The sequence below is a fragment of the Candoia aspera genome, chromosome 17, assembly GCF_035149785.1.
Source record: "Candoia aspera isolate rCanAsp1 chromosome 17, rCanAsp1.hap2, whole genome shotgun sequence".
Lineage (NCBI taxonomy): Eukaryota > Metazoa > Chordata > Lepidosauria > Squamata > Boidae > Candoia > Candoia aspera.
Window position 1 is genome coordinate 6910964 of NC_086169.1, and position 16206 is coordinate 6927169.

A 16206-nucleotide genomic window follows, 5' to 3' on the forward strand; every position below is an offset into this window, starting at 1 on the left:
TGATAATTAAAAAAAGGACTAAGAACTCTTGTGCCATGAGGAGGAAGCCACTTGCCTCAGGAAAAAAGTACCTTCTTTGAGTTTCCAAGTCCCTGCACTGAGAGAGCATTCAAGGGTGCGTGGAATTTAGGGACTGCGAGGAGAAGGGATTCACAAGCCCTGACATAGCATCCTTATTTCACTTAAATCATGACCTCTTCCTTTCTAAGGATAGCAATGGTGAGAGGGGAGGAACGCGTTATAAAAGATTGGCCTCCTGTCATTGATGCATCAATTCAGCTTTCTGTGCAGTTGTAGGAAGTGCTCTGCCAATCCTCTTGGCTGTAAGCAAGTCTGTCATCTGTGGAGACCCTGCCATAGTCTTCCATCTGAGACAGTCCTCTAAATTCTATTCCCTCTTGAAAATGATTGCAGTCATCTTGCAAGAGATCCACTCAAGCAAAGATAGTTCTCACAAAACTATTAAGGGCCTTCGCTCTTTTTTCTTCTGTTCAGACTCAGAGGCAGCGCATTGCCTTCTTTTTTATAGGCCGAAGCACATGTGCCAGATCTGGGCTCTGCTCTAGATTTGTGCTTAGATTCTTCCTTGACTTCTTTTTTATTTTTTACTGTCAAGTGTCCTTGTATCTACTATCTCTTAGCCTCAGTTCCTTAATATTGAAAAAAAAAGAGTTTCTTCATCCTTCACAGGTTCATTCTGCAGGTAACATGATTATACAGAGAAAAATACGCAATGTTCTGAGAACATAACCTTTTTATTCAAAATTCATGAGGCAGGGAACCGGAAATAAGTAGCCTCTTCTATGGAATATGGATGAGGAAACACTCTCTGAGCTACAGTAAAAAATCAGAAGGCGCTCGGTAGCACCTTTTCGGACTAACACATTTTATTAAAAGCCATAAGCTTTTGTGAGCTGCGGCTCACTTCATCAGCTCACAAAAGATTCTGCCTTTAATTTTAATTTTTAAATAACTTTTATTATTTTTATTTTGTTTTGTTTTATTATTTATCAATAAAATCTGTTGGTTGGAAAAGGTGCCACCAGTCGTCTCCTGATTTTTGCCACCATAGAGCAGCACAGCTCTGAGTTAGGGCGTTTAATGCTGTCTGGCTTTCTAACCGGATTTGAGCTATGATGTCCAAGGAAGGTTCTTGCCTTTTTGTCTCACGTTTTGTTCTGCCGTTGCTGTAGCATCAGCGAGCAAAAGTATCACTGTCTGGTTTTATTCTAATTTTGGGGATGATCTATGCTTTACTGTACGTGTAGTTGAACTTCTCCTTTACACGAAGAAGGTCCCTGGTTCAGTCCTGAGCGCTTCAGGAAGGAGTAGGAGGATCTGAAAAGCTTGGGGGGTGGCGGGGTGGAAGGGTCGGCTAGGGGATTCCTTCTAGCCAGTTACCCTATAAGCCCTTTTACCACCAGCCATTTGGGATTTGTAGTCAAGTATACCTGAAGGGCAGCATGTGAGGGAACGTTAGTGTTATTAAGGTCGGATTATAGTCTGACTCAGTATGGGGCAGCTTCTGATGTTTCTAGGATGCCCAAGAAGATAAGCAGACAGTAAGTCTGAAAAACCAGTCGCCTGGTATTCTCGAGCCGATAATCAAGCACAGATCCTGTCCTGCTGTACAGGAGCTTCACTCTGCAGTGCAAACTGAATTCACCCCACTGAATTCACATTATGGCCCTTCTCCTATGTGATCTCATTGACTAGATACCTCAGATGCACCCTAGCCTTCCTCACCAATCTTGTCAGACAACTGCTGCGGCGATTCTTAGCCAAAGCATACAACAGACCTCATTCATCTTCGTGGCTGGATACTTTGAGAGATCATCAGCATACTGTATGAGGAAATGTCAGCTGAAAATCTCCTTCCCCTAAAACTTAGACGTGGCTTAAATGCCTCAGGCTGGCCTCTCCCGGGGATCCCTGCTGGGCTCTGTAGCTCTGCACTTTCAGGCCCCAATACGGAATCCACTGACCTCACTGCCGAAAGGATCTCTCCACCTGTTACTTTGGGGTCAGAGGCATGGTGGACTTGTGCTGATGGGGAAGGGCCAAAAGGGCATATAGGATTGCATCACAATGTGCCGGATCATTCAGTACAAGTTTTTACTGAGGCCTAGAAGGGCGTTTCTGGGAAAGGGCTGTTTTCATCTGCTTTGATTCAAGATGACTTGAGAACTTGCCCGCACTCTGGTCGCTTGCTTCACGTTGAATAAACTTGTATCTTCTGTTGTTTGCTTGTTTTTAAATGCAGTTAACCTAGGTGATGGGACCCTTTGACAAAGCAAGAGGCACAGGTTTCTAGCTAGATCAAGTTTTCACAGCCACAAAGAAGTTGCTGGTCTATTGTTGGGTATGCAAGAAAATCCTCTGTCCTTGTTTTTGTAATATCCGGCTGTCGAGATGGCATATGCCGAAGGAAGTCGGCTCACCCACCTAACCAAGCTTTCTTCCACACCTTACATCCATTTGCTCTCCTTCATGTAAATCTGCATTCCTAATAATCTCCCAAAGCTTCCCCTCTGTTGGACTGCAGTTCTCCCCTTCTCCAACTAGCATGGCCCGCCTCTAGAGGGGTCAGGTTGAGGGAGGATGACCTACACAATTTTGATCCCATTGCTGGAGGACGGATATTTCTTTGTGGAGAAGACAGAGGGCAAAGCATATTTCCTCCCAAAATCCGAAAGGAGGTTACTTTTTTAAAAAAATCACCGAAGGAAGCATGATTAAATGAATAGGACAATGCAGTTCCATGTCCACTTCTTTCCACTTGAATCCCCCATGTCAAACAAAAAATATTCCAGCTAACCACCACACCTGGTATGTCTTAATGCACTAATATACAACTGTGCCACATCTTATAGCCACTGTTGCCCACAACGACTAATGAAATGTGATGAACAGACTGGCCACATTTTGCAAAGGTGAATCCTTGGAAATAGCGACTTCTCACCCACCCCATCTTGCTAATCCAGAGTTGTTTCTTCTCTACTGAATAACGCCTGGTTGTAGAGCTCCGAGTCCAGACGCTATTTCCTGCTGATGCTGGAGATCTGTGGGGGTGGTTTTGCAGCAATTGGGTATCGGGTGGCTGCTGCTGTTCCAGATGCCTTGCCCATGTAAGGCAGTTTCTAAAAACTGCTCTTCGGCTCTACTGCCGTGCAAGGAGGTAATGGATGAGCTAATGGTAGTATTTTGGAAGAGGACAGGGCTTAATTAGGGTACAAGAAGGGTCTCCCTGCCCTTCCCTTCCCTGAGAGATAGATGGGCCTTCAAAATGAAGAAGCTATTTAAAGAGAGTTGCATAGAAGGGTTATCACTTGAGTGAAAAAAGTGTGCACTCTGTGTGAGCAAACTTACTGTGTTCCTTTTAAAAGAAAATGTTTGGTTGTAAGCTTTTAGGTATAGTGTGTCTTCTAAAGGACTGCAAAGCTAGGCTTGCTCAATAGATAATATGTTGGTCCTTCAGTGTGAAAATATGAGTTTAAATCTCTAGTCAGCTATGGATACTCCCTTGGACTTAGCATCTTCCTTGTAGGGGAGACTTGTATGGAGCATTCAGATGCAGAGCAGGAGAGAGCAAGTCATGCATAATGGAGAATGGGACTGTGATCCCTCTTCTGAATGGAAGGTTTTCATATACACAATAATTCTTTTACTTATGCCAACATAAAAGGAAACCCACGGCCAATTTTCAGCTAATTTCTCAAGAAGCAGATCCAAAATTCCTTCCGCAGTTCTGGCGAATCAGTACTAGGATCTGAGGCCTGGGCTGGGTGCAAGGCACTGGAATTTCTGATTAAATGCTAAATTTTAATCTTAACACCTCTTGAACTATCTGTTTGCAGATTCTTGCAGTTCTGCACACACACATGCCTGCTCAGGCCGACCACCCGCAATTTCTGGCTACAAGCTTGAGACTGAACCTTCTGGCCCACAGAGATTACAATTTAAATTTTGGTAGCAGGGACAGCTGAAGTGGGAGAATGTGAAACAAAACAGGGCATTTGGAAAAGCAAGGGTAGCAAAGGTGTGAACAAAAAACTAAGGAGTTTCTTTTGCTGTTCAAGGATGCAGCAACACCTATTTTCTTGAGACCATCTAACTGACCAAGGCCCCTGCAATATGTTGGGCTGCAGTGTTCATAATGTTGAATTGTCTTGGCTGAGGATGAGGAGGGTTGTGGCCCAACCCCCCTGGAAACCAACAAGTAAGGGAAGTCTGGTGTAAGACTTTCCTTGTAGGGTCTTTAAGCTAACTACAAGCCCTGGCACTGGGGAAACCCTTATTATGTAAGTGGAGCTAAGGGGACTCATTTAATCCACAGGCCCCAGTGGGGGGAAAAAACCACCTATCCGTTCCTGCAATAAATCCCTGCAAAAAATAAATGTAATAGATTGATCTAAAATTTTATCTCCCAAGATCCACACCACTTCAAATGAGACATGCTGGGGTCTGCATTACATCTGTGAGCGTGGCCAAAGACAGAAGTGAAGGATCCCCGGCCAAAAGAGGGCAGGGCATGCATGTGACACTTTGTTTAATAAGTTGGTGTAGCAGAAACAAATGGTTTTATGGGTTTTTTTAAATAGTTCTATTCCATTTCCACTTTTTTTCTGTTTCTGTTTTTATTTTTTTTTAATGAAGCCTGCTAGGAGACTTTGGGCCAGTCTCTCATCCCTAGGAAGAAGGCCATGGCAAGCCACTTCCAGAAATCCTGCCAAGAAAACCTCCTCTCCAGGAGTCAAGACTGACTCAAAGGCACACACATTCACGTACACAAAAAACCCCATGTAAAATGCATGTTTAATCTGCGTTTAAAAGCATTTTTTTTTCAAAACGTGTACTTAATTGCATCTGTAGAAGATGTTAACTGCATGCTTTTTAAATCAGAAGATGTATTTCAGTGTATTTCGTGAAGTAACCAAATGAACCATCGGGTCCTGTTCCGCACTTTAGACAGAGAGATGCCAATTGGCACATTTCTTACTGGAATCCCTAAGCTGTTAACTTCATATACATTCCTCTCCTCCAAAATAAGATTGAGGAAACCAAAACATCCACTCCTCCTCCCTCGTCCAAACCTCCTCTTTATGTTACATCATCTTTTGGCTGTCCCCAGCAGCACACAATGGAAGGGATTGCCTCTTTTGTAATGGTGTTGGCAGCTGCCAGATCTGTTAAGCCTCCTCAACAGTGGCACATGGGACAAAACCATCCCTGGCATGGCACCTGCAGGGAGATGTTTGCCCTGGCTTGCCTCATTGTGTGAAACCGGAAATAGCTTCCCATTGTGTCAGTAACACACACACACACACACACACACACACAGAGTTAAGAGACCCAGAGGCTCAAATATGGTCCCTGTACAGTTTGGCAAACTTACAGACTGGGGAAGAGCCAAAATAATGGGAGTCTGACAAAGATACCGAGGCATGCGGACCACTTTGCTCACATTATCTGATAGTGCAGAGGACTTCAAGTATTATGAGGGGCGAGTATCCTCCAGCTTTATAATTTCAAACCAATTGCAAGGAGGAGCCATTGCATTTTGAGTTGAGAAATTAGGCTGCAACAACTGCTCGGGATCATAGAACGCAACCTGCCTGAATTACTTTTCTAGTAAAAAATGTATCAGTGATTCCTCTCCCCCCCCCCCCAGTTCATGGTGGCATTCAAGCAGATTGAGGGTAGCAATTGATCTTTCTGTCTCAGAGACGTATTAAGAAACAGGCCTTTAGATCCTGGCCAATTTCTCTGTTTGTCCCCTTTCATTGGTCTTGTGAAAGTACCCTAGCAAACATATTTATTACAAACTATATTTTATCCTATATTTCCTTCAAGGGAATCGGGGGGGGGGGCATATATGGTGCTTTCCATCCCTTATTTTACTCTCCCAGCAAACCAGTGAAGAAACCTGGAGCCCGTAGGGTTGTATGCAACCCTCAAATTAATTTAAAAACCTCTGAAGGAGAGATCTGATAGGAGTGCCTTGCCTTATTGCTTAATCTCTTGTTTGAGAAAGGGAAGGTAATGAGATGCAAGAGAGGGCCAGCAGAGGCCAGCTTTTGGTTCGGACTCTGCCTGCCGCTTGCTCCAGCCACCGTGCGGATCTCCAAAGAATTTCCCCTGATTAGACGCTCTTCCATGTGACAACTGACTCAAGGTTACCCAATGAGCTTTACAGGCGAATGGGAATCTGAACTGGGGATTGCCGCTTAGGTGTGCTCCTAGTTAAGAAGGTGTATACTCATATTGTTTATTTAGATTTCTTTATGATTAACCTTGAGTTGCCCAGCTGAGTGGGAATCTGGTCTCCCCAGCTGTAGTTTCCTGATTCCAACCAGCCCACCGCTTTGACTGAATTCCAGTAATGAGTAAGCATTTATCTGATAGTCTGTTTAAGCCTTCTAGGTGCCGTACATCTCATCAGGGACGTGGCTCTTTTGGCCGTTGGAAACTTAATACCGATATAATAAAGCGTGGAATAACCGTGGCCTGATCTTTTAGGATCAAGTCAGGGTTGTTTTTTTTAAAGTATCAGAGGCTGCCTTGAAAGTCACCAGAATTTAAAGCGCAAGAGTGCTCATTTCTCTCCCTTTGCCCTTCTTTCTCCCGCTGACAGCCTTTTTGTGCTCTCATGTTCCTTCTGTCTGACACCTCTATCAGAGGGAAAGGTATTGGAAGGCATAGTCCATTCGTGTCTGCTGATTGTCCACTTGCGTTGGACAGGTATGCCTTCCGCTGCAAGCATCATCGGGGTGACCAGTGATAATGATTAATGGTTATGGATGGAAATCCATGTCTTTATCAGCTCAGTTTTGTTTATTCGTGTAAGCTGCTTTGCTCTGGCATTTTTATGTCCATATTTGTGACTACTACACAAACCATGCACACCTTCTCTTGTAGCTTAACCAGTCTGTGAACACGTAAAGCAACTTCTCTGTAATCTAGTGAAGAGAGAATGAAAATATTGTATGAGTTGCATGTTACATTTTTGGCACTGAGGACAATGCAAATGAGGATGTGTGCCTGTATATATCCCCTCTGAACTAGGGAGGCCTGTCAAGCATTATGGTTTCATAGAGAAGCTCTGGAATTAATACTCGATCAGGAGGAAACCTAAGTGGCTGCTGGATTTGCTAAGCAATGGCACAAGATTTGTGAGACCCCACACTGGGATTAAATCTGCTTAAATCCAAATGTGCAGTTGTTCATTCTGTCTGGTATTATGACTTCATTTACATCCTGCTTTTCCTCCAGTGAGGAAGGCTGGCTTCTAAAATAATTGTGTAACTGTGAATAGGTTGCTAGAAAAGAATAGATATACGATGACCACTTTTCAAACTGCAGGAATTTAGGGCAATAACTTTCTACTTCCTCTCTTTTTCTGACAAAGGCCAAACTTTTAGCAGAGACTATAAAGTAAAAAAAATTAATTTGTGTTCCACAAGTGGCTCAGCAGATACCTATTCTAATCTTGCAGGAAAATAATTTCCTGTCAATTTATTTTAGTTGACAATCCAGATAATTCACATCGGTCTAGTAGTGTCTCTGTAGCTTTGTCTGATATTCCAGCCCTAAACTTCTTGCCTCCAAAAATAGTTCCTTGAAACAGACTAATGAGCAGACACTGCCCAAATGTTTTCAGAATAAACGATCGCTCCATGGCCCTGTAAAACGTATTTTTAGCAGCTCCTTCCATTTAATTCTACCCTTAAAAAGAGAGGAACTGAGAAAGGGATGCAGTGCCTTCGTTTACTTTTGTCTTCTGGTGAGAGAGGGAAGAGGGTGTGCTCTCCTTATAGCAAGGAAGGGCAGGCTTCAGGTTGCATGAGCTCTGCGTAACTTTTTACTATAATACGCTAAGGAGTGGCTCAAGTAGGGGAACGTTAACGATTGACGAATATTCTCTCAGCTTAGGAGCCCACGTGCTGTATGTAAATCCCTTTGGTCAGAGACCTGCTTCTGCTCCCCAGTGCAGCCGCCACCCAAGCTTCCTTGCTTTCAGCCGTCTTGTTTAGGATGAAAAGGCGTTTTTTCTGAGGGATTGAGCCTCTTTCTGGTCTCTTTTGTTCCTGCAAATAATTCAGATTTTATCAGGTCATCTCTCCCCGTGCTCTCTCGACTTCTGTTCTGTATTGTCATGTTCACCGTTTCAATGTGTTTGATACATCGTAACGTTTCGCATGTCATTAGCTGGATGCGTGTTTCATCTTTGCAGGGAGGACAGTTCCTGCTGGCAGTAGGTTTATCTCTTGGCTGTGAGCTCGGAATGTATTTGGGTTATCTCCTGTGTTCAAGGTTGCTTTCCCAGGCTAGAAGAACTGACGGTTGCCAGCACCTGGGACGGGCGGCTCTGCTGGTAGGGAGGCGGGGTTACGTTTGCAACGAGGGTTTTAAGTTTGTATTTGGCGCGCTTTCTGTCATTCTCAGCTTTCTCTGTACTTGTCATAAGTTTCCTAATAAATCAGATTTCATTTAGCAACCTCTTGTGAGTCTGAGTATTTGGACTGGGCAACCATTACATAAAGCTGAGAATCATAAAACTCGAAATTCCGCTGGCCCCTTTCCAGGAGAAGGCAAGTTTGTCCGACCCTGTGAGGGAGAGTGCTAGCCATGACCGAACCTGACATCCTACTACTGGAAAGTGAGGAGTCGAGTGAAGGAGAGCCGGACTCGACCGTGATACGCCCTGACCGACCTCCCCAACTGGGTGAGCTCTCAGCAATTCGAGAAGAGGCGAGTTCGGGGTCGGAGGGCGAAGCAGCGGGCATGAAAACCGCGCCGGAAACCACCGTAACCACCCCAGGCGAACTGGTCACCTGGGATGAAACCCGGGGGGACATCTCGGTTGTGGGGGGCCCATCCTGGAGGCAGAGGTACCCGCTGTCCCCTACAGTAATCCAGGTGCCACCAAAAGGGGACTCTCCCACTCCGGACTGTATCCGAGTGTTGGAGTCAAAAATGGACTCATTAGAACTGATCCTGAAGCAGATGAGTCTGGACCTGAGTTCGTTGAAGGAAACGCGGGAGGGGTCAAGCCAACGGCATTCGACCCCTTCGTCCCATGGGCAGTCCCCTGAGCGGAGAAGGGTGGCACGTCCGAGAGAAGGGGACCAGGCTGTCCGAGTGGAATTAGCGTCGCCGCCCGTAAGGTCGCCGCCAGTCCCCGAGCGGCGGCCGGCAAGAGAAGTCGGACCCACCGAACCCTCAGTGGGGGGGCGCAGCCCGTTGGCGGGCAGGTTGAGGGACTTCCCCATCAAATTCGATGGGGACCCGACAAAACTCTCATTCTTCCTAACAAATGCCAAGGCATACATGGAGGAGTGGGGGTCGCTTTTTCGCTCGGAAAAAGCGAAGATCATCACCATTGCTACCAAACTTAAAGGGAGGGCGGCAGACTGGTATGTACAGATGTGCCAGTCGGAAGCACCCGAACTGGAAAAATTCAACGAGTTCCTCTGGGCCCTAAGGCAGCACTTCGAGGATCCCTTAGCGAAAGAGAGGGCGAAGCGTGCCCTGAAAGAACTCAAGCAAGGGTCGAGATCGGTGGCTGATTATGCGCTGGAGTTTAAGGCGCTGGCAGGAAAGGTGGATGACTGGTCTCAAGCAACCATCATCGAGCTGTTCAAGGATGGCCTGAATACAGAAGTGCTGCGCTGGTCCTTAGGACGGGATGACCCATACAGTTTGTACGAGTGGATCCAGCTCGCTGGGAGGGCTGAACACGCACACGAGGTGTTCGCCCAGAGGAGAACAGCGAAGTCGGGGCGAGATGGGAAACCTAGTCGCCCGCTGGGCACCGGGGGAAGAACCGGGCAAAGATCCTGGGAAGAGGAGAAAGAGAGGCGATATGCGAAGGGGCAGTGTCTGCGATGCGGCAAAGAGGGACATCGAGCGGCGGCGTGCCCGAAGGCGAAGGGTGAGGAACGACCCGGGAAGTCGACGGCGAAGTCCCCTTCCCTGCCGAGGAAAATGAAAGCAGCGGTGGCCGAGAGTGAGGGAGACAGCGTACCGTTCTACGAAGACGAGGGGGAACCTGAATTATTGCAGCCGGCGGGAAATGGCAGCCACCTGCTTTAAAGGGCACCGCAGGGCAGGTGGTGGAAGAAGGGCGCGAGCCTACATCGGTGAGTGGCAGTTATCGCATTCTCACGGTGAAGTTGGGCTCCCGATCTAAGACAATAGAAGTGTGGGCCATGATTGACTCAGGGTGTTCCCGGTGTTTGATGCACCCCGATGTGGTAGCGGCCCTGGAGCTACCTACATTCCCGTTGCAACGACCCATTGCATTTACGCAATTGGATGGGTCCATGGCAGGTGGCAAACCGGTCACCCATTTCACTGGGCTAGTGGCTTTACAAATGGGTAGCCATCGGGAAGGGTTGTCGTTTGTGGTGGCTCCGGTGGGGGGTCCCCTAGTGGTTTTGGGAGTGCCCTGGTTGGTCCAGCAAAATCCCCAAATAAACTGAGTTTATCGAACTGTCACCTTTAAGGACGGATTTTATCAAGCACCGGAGGGAAGGGAATCCCCAGAGGAGGTGGTGGGGGTAGCGGCAGCTGCGACTCCGCATTGCCCACCCCTCCTCTGGAGGGCTTGCCGGTGGAATATCAGGCATTTGCTGATGTGTTTGGAGAGAAAGAAGCGGATCAGCTGCCCCCTCATCGGAAAACGGACTGTGCCATTGAACTGGTGCCTAACACCCAATTACCTAAGCCGAAAATCTACTCCATGACGCAAAAGGAATTAACTTTGCTTCGGGAATTTGTGGACAAAAACTTGGCTCGGGGGTTTATCGAGCCGGCCAACTCTCCAGTAGGGGCACCGGTCCTCTTCCACCCAAAGAAGGATGGGACATTAAGGCTCTGTACCGATTTCCGGGGGCTAAATGCAGTCTCAATATCCAATAAATATCCCTTGCCTTTGATCAAAGACATGTTGTCTCATCTGGCCAAAGGGAAAATCTTCTCCAAACTAGATTTGAGAGAAGCCTATTACCGTGTAAGGATCAAGGAGGGTGATGAGTGGAAAACGGCATTCAATTGCCCATTGGGTGCATTTCAGTATAAGGTTTTGCCTTTTGGTCTGGCTGGGGCCCCTGGGGTGTTTATGCAATTGATCCATGAGGTACTCCATGAACATCTGTTTAAAGGGGTATTGGTGTATTTGGATGATGTATTGATTTATACTGAAACTATGGAGGAACATGTATCTTTGGTTAAACAGGTGCTTCGCAAGCTCAGAAACGCTGAATTGTATGCCAAACTGTCTAAATGTGCCTTCCACCAAACACAAATTGATTATTTGGGGTATAGGATTTCGGATAAGGGCATTGAAATGGATCCTGCCAAGGTCCAGGCTATCGTGGATTGGGAAAGACCCCGTACCCGCAGGCAACTTCAAAGTTTCCTGGGGTTCAGCAATTACTACAGATTGTTCATCAGGGGGTTCGCTGAGATTGCCTTGCCACTAACGGAATTACTTCGCACAAAGGGACTGGGGGATACTCGAAGAGTAAAGAATCCAGGTGCGCTGCTGCGATGGACGCCGGCTTGTCAGGCGGCGTTCGATCAGCTAAAGGCGTCTTTTACCAAAGAGCCAATATTACAACACCCTGACCCCTCCAAACCTTTTGTGGTCCAGGCTGATGCCTCTGATTATTCCATTGGTGCATTATTGATGCAGGCTGATGGGGCAGGGTGCCTAAAACCATGTGCCTACCTGTCCCGTAAATTCTGAGACTGAAAGGCGTTGGCATGTGTGGGAGAAGGAGGCATTCACAGTGAAAGCTGCTTTAGAATCGTGGCGGCACTTATTGGAGGGGGCGAATCACCCTTTCGAGGTGTGGACAGACCATAAGAACCTAGAAGCCCTCAGCACCCCCCGCAAACTGAGCCTGAAACAAGTACGTTGGGCTCAGTTCTTCAATCGATTTAATTTTCAATTGAAGTTTATTCCGGGGAAAAATAATTTCTTGGCAGACGCGTTGTCACGGCAACCTCAGGACTCCTGCGCAGCACCCGAAGTGGTCAGCACTCTGTGGACAACGCCACAACTGGGAATGCAGGCTGTGACGCGCAGCCAAACTCGGGCGCAGCAGCCAGCCGCTGGGGATCCGGGACCGCCGAGCCCTTTGTCAATTCCCTCCCAGTTGCAACAAAAGTTTCTAAAAGAGCTGAAAACTGATACTTGGTTGCTGGCCAACAGAGACAATGTTACATTTGACCGGGGTTTCGCTTGGAAATCTAACCGTCTCTATGTCCCTGAGAATTTGCGAAAAGACGTTTTGCTCCATTCACATGATGACAAGGTTGCGGGACACTTCGGTTTTGTAAAGACTTTGCACCTAGTCCGGAGGCAGTTCTGGTGGCCCACCTTGCGCAAAGATGTAAAGGAGTATGTCACCTCCTGTCCTGTGTGCGCTATGTCAAAGCGTAAAGGGGGTAAACCTCAGGGACTCTTGCAACCCGTGGCTAGCCCGGCTTGCCCTTGGGATGAGATTTCCATGGACTTTATTGTGGAGTTACCGCCCAGCCAGCGCAAAACAGTGATTTGGGTTGTAAAAGACTATTTTTCTAAACAAGCCCATATCATTCCGTGCGTGTCAGTTCCTTCCGCACGCCAGTTGGCCCGCCTTTTCCTGGTACACGTGTACCGGCTAAACGGATGTCCTTCTCGCTTGATTTCGGACAGGGGCACACAGTTCACCTCGCAATTCTGGTGGGCGTTCCTCAAACTTTTAGGGACTAAGCAAGCCCTGTCCACGGCGTGGCATCCACAGACGGACGGAGCCACGGAGGCGCTAAACTCCACGTTGGAGCAATACCTATGGGCTTTTGTGAATTACCAGCAAGACAACTGGGTTGACCTCCTCCCTTTTGCTGAGGTTGCCTACAACAACGCAGTTCATCAAAGCACCGGCCAGACCCCTTTTCGTATTGCACATGGCAGGGACTTTGTACCCATCCTGGATCTGCCGCAACCCTCTGTCGGACCGACCTCGCCGGGCGATTGGTCGACGCAACTGGCGGAGTCCTGGCCGGTCATTCAGAAGGCATTAGCTGAAGCACAGTCGGATTACAAACACTATGCTGACCAGAAACGTGCACCTCATCCTGCCTTTCAAGTGGGGGACATGGTCTATTTGTCTACTAAGTTTATCAAGTCGTCTCAACCCTCAAAGAAATTGGCACCTAAATTTGTGGGACCTTTCCCCATTATCCCTCAGATAAACCCAGTGACTTTTAAACTTGATTTGCCACATAACCTTAAACGCTTACATCCTGTTTTTCATTGCAGTTTGCTCAAACTCGTTACCCATTCTGACCGATGGCATGATCAACCTCCAACTCCAACCCCCATCATGATTGACGGTCAACAACACTTTGAAGTTAAAGAAATTTTAGACTCTAGATGCCTTCGCAATACTGTACAATATTTAGTTCGCTGGAAGCATTTCCCTCATCCTGAATGGGTCGCTGCCTATGACGTGGCTTCTCCTACCCTTGTTACCCGGTTTCATTCCGCCTACCCGTCTAAACCGGGTCCTTAAATTTTTTTGGGGGGGGCGGTATGTCATGTTCACCGTTTCAATGTGTTTGATACATCGTAACGTTTCGCATGTCATTAGCTGGATGCGTGTTTCATCTTTGCAGGGAGGACAGTTCCTGCTGGCAGTAGGTTTATCTCTTGGCTGTGAGTTCGGAATGTATTTGGGTTATCTCCTGTGTTCAAGGTTGCTTTCCCAGGCTAGAAGAACTGACAGTTGCCAGCACCTGGGACGGGCGGCTCTGCTGGTAGGGAGGCGGGGTTACGTTTGCAACGAGGGTTTTAAGTTTGTATTTGGCGCGCTTTCTGTCATTCTCAGCTTTCTCTGTACTTGTCATAAGTTTCCTAATAAATCAGATTTCATTTAGCAACCTCTTGTGAGTCTGAGTATTTGGACTGGGCAACCATTACATAAAGCTGAGAATCATAAAACTCGAAATTCCGCTGGCCCCTTTCCAGGAGAAGACAAGTTTGTCCGACCCTATGAGGGAGAGTGCACTTGTAGTAACTTTATGAAAAAGAGAAATACGTATAATTAAGCTGATTTTCGTGGAGGGAAACTCTCATGCAAAAGTCCAGAATAGGGCTCTCCCACATCCTTTTCTCTATGTGATGAACACTATCCAAGCTCCACCATTCGGATGCTGGATCTGTTCAGGCTTCTCTGAGACCTGGCAAGCTCAGTGCTTGAAGTGTGTGTGTGTGTGTGTCCCCTTCAGAGAATGTGCCATCTCATTCCAGTCACAGAGATAAGTTGTGACCGATGACTACGTTCTGCTCCATATACCCTCTACAGCATGCACAAGCTTACCACTTTGAGCTGGATGGCAAACAGCACTCTCCTATATCCCACCTCCTTCCCATCCCTCTGGCACCGGGAGGCCAACCATAAAGATCTTTTGCAGACTCAGGGAATTACATGGAGCTTGCTTCATTGCAGGCACTTTAAGCCAGATCTAAATTTGGCCAGGCATGGGGGGCAGGGGAGGACAAAGCAACTCAATTGGCTAAAGGCAATGATCACCCCACAGCTTACTGCCATATCTGTTAATTTCACGTTCCTTCTCCTAGCAGAAAATCTATCCAATCATAATGTTCTGGGTTTTCTCTTTTAAAATATAATTTGAAAGCCCCCAAATTATTAGCCAGTGCTGCTTTCCCCTCCAGTTCACTAGTGTTTGCTTTGATTATCCGTGGCTCTCCAGAGTCTTAAAAAAGGATTTTTCTCATCACCTTTTACGTAACGCTTTATTCATTTGTTTGTGAGCCAGATTTATATCCCACCTTTCCTCCAGGAGCTCAAAACAGCAAATACGGTCCTCCTTCCCAGGGCCGCAACTGGGGGGAGGCAAACGGGGCATGTGCCCAGGTGCCACGCTGGGGGGGGGGCGCAAAATGGGTGCAGAATCCACGTTTGCCCCAGGTGACACCGACCCTAGCTGCCGGCCTGCTCCTTCCTCCCATTTTCCCCTTGAGAGAGTGACTGGCCCAAAGTCAATCACATCCAGTTATTAAACCATCTAACCTGGTATTGTCTGCATTGACTGACAGCAGACCTTTCAAACGTTAACAGATAGGTCCTCAACCGTGGGAGTAGACTTGCCCTCCACGGCTGCACAATGGGCTCGCTCACACAGTGCACGGCACGTGGGACACCCCTCACTCATTCCCTGATGCTGTTTCATATCCCCCAATGTTTTTACGACAGTTCTGCCATATTCTGATCTACAGGTGTTTATAACTTTTACCACTTATCTTCACTTTCTCCTTTGAATGTATAGGGATAAGTCCCCGGAACATCGTTTTTTTTTTCAGGCTGTTTTTCACTCGGTGTGTGCATACGCAGCTGTGAAGATTATTTTTAAACCTGCATTCTTGCAGAGCTGCAGAGGTCTGCACGCAGCTTATTATATGTTAAAATAAAAGGGAAGTGGCAGCACAGATGGAAACTAGACCAGGTTAAGTGGACTGCACTGCATTATCCTGCAACATACATGTGTTGTGTACATCTGTTTCCTGTGCATGGAATTACTGGACTAAAAAAAAACAACCTCAATAGGAGCTGCCTGATGTCTTGCTTATCCCACACTTGTAGCGCTACGGGTGCCGTGTGGCCTGTGCCTATACTATAAACAGAAATGATAAAACGTACGTGACCTGCCTACTTCTCTCAGAGTGCTATGCTGAGCTCTGCAGTACCAGATCGTGTTATAGCCACAGGGGTTGCACGGCATTCATTAACCTGTGCCCTTAGGGTAGCCATCGCAGGAGCCAGACAGCCATCTGTTGGCGGTCGTTTGATTTGGATGCCTGCCCCAAGCAGGTGCTGGACTCAGTGACTGAGAGGGCCCTTCCAGCGCTGGGATTCTGTGCTTTGGCAACAGCATTAGCCCTGCAGCCATGGCTTCCTTTCAGAGCAGCATTTGAACGGGGCTTTTGCTGGAAAATGCCCTGGCTGAGAGTGGTCCAGATTTGGTGTTCTCTCCAATAGATAGAACCGTATCCTACTCACGGGCACATCTTTCATCTACCCTGAACATACGTATTGCTCTTGCTAATTCTCTGTGCATTTGATGAACGGGACCGTAGACCACGAAACCTCACGCTGCAATAAATGGGATAGTTTTTAAGGACTCTTCCCTTTT

The 16206-nt window shown here is 47.2% G+C and overlaps 1 protein-coding gene across 1 annotated transcript in view; it reads left to right on the plus strand.

Moving 5' to 3' along the window:
* The window catches only part of ACTN3 (actinin alpha 3), a 35048-nt gene that overhangs the window by 1381 nt on the left and 17461 nt on the right, over positions 1-16206 (plus strand). The gene's annotated exons all lie outside the window — the stretch shown is intronic.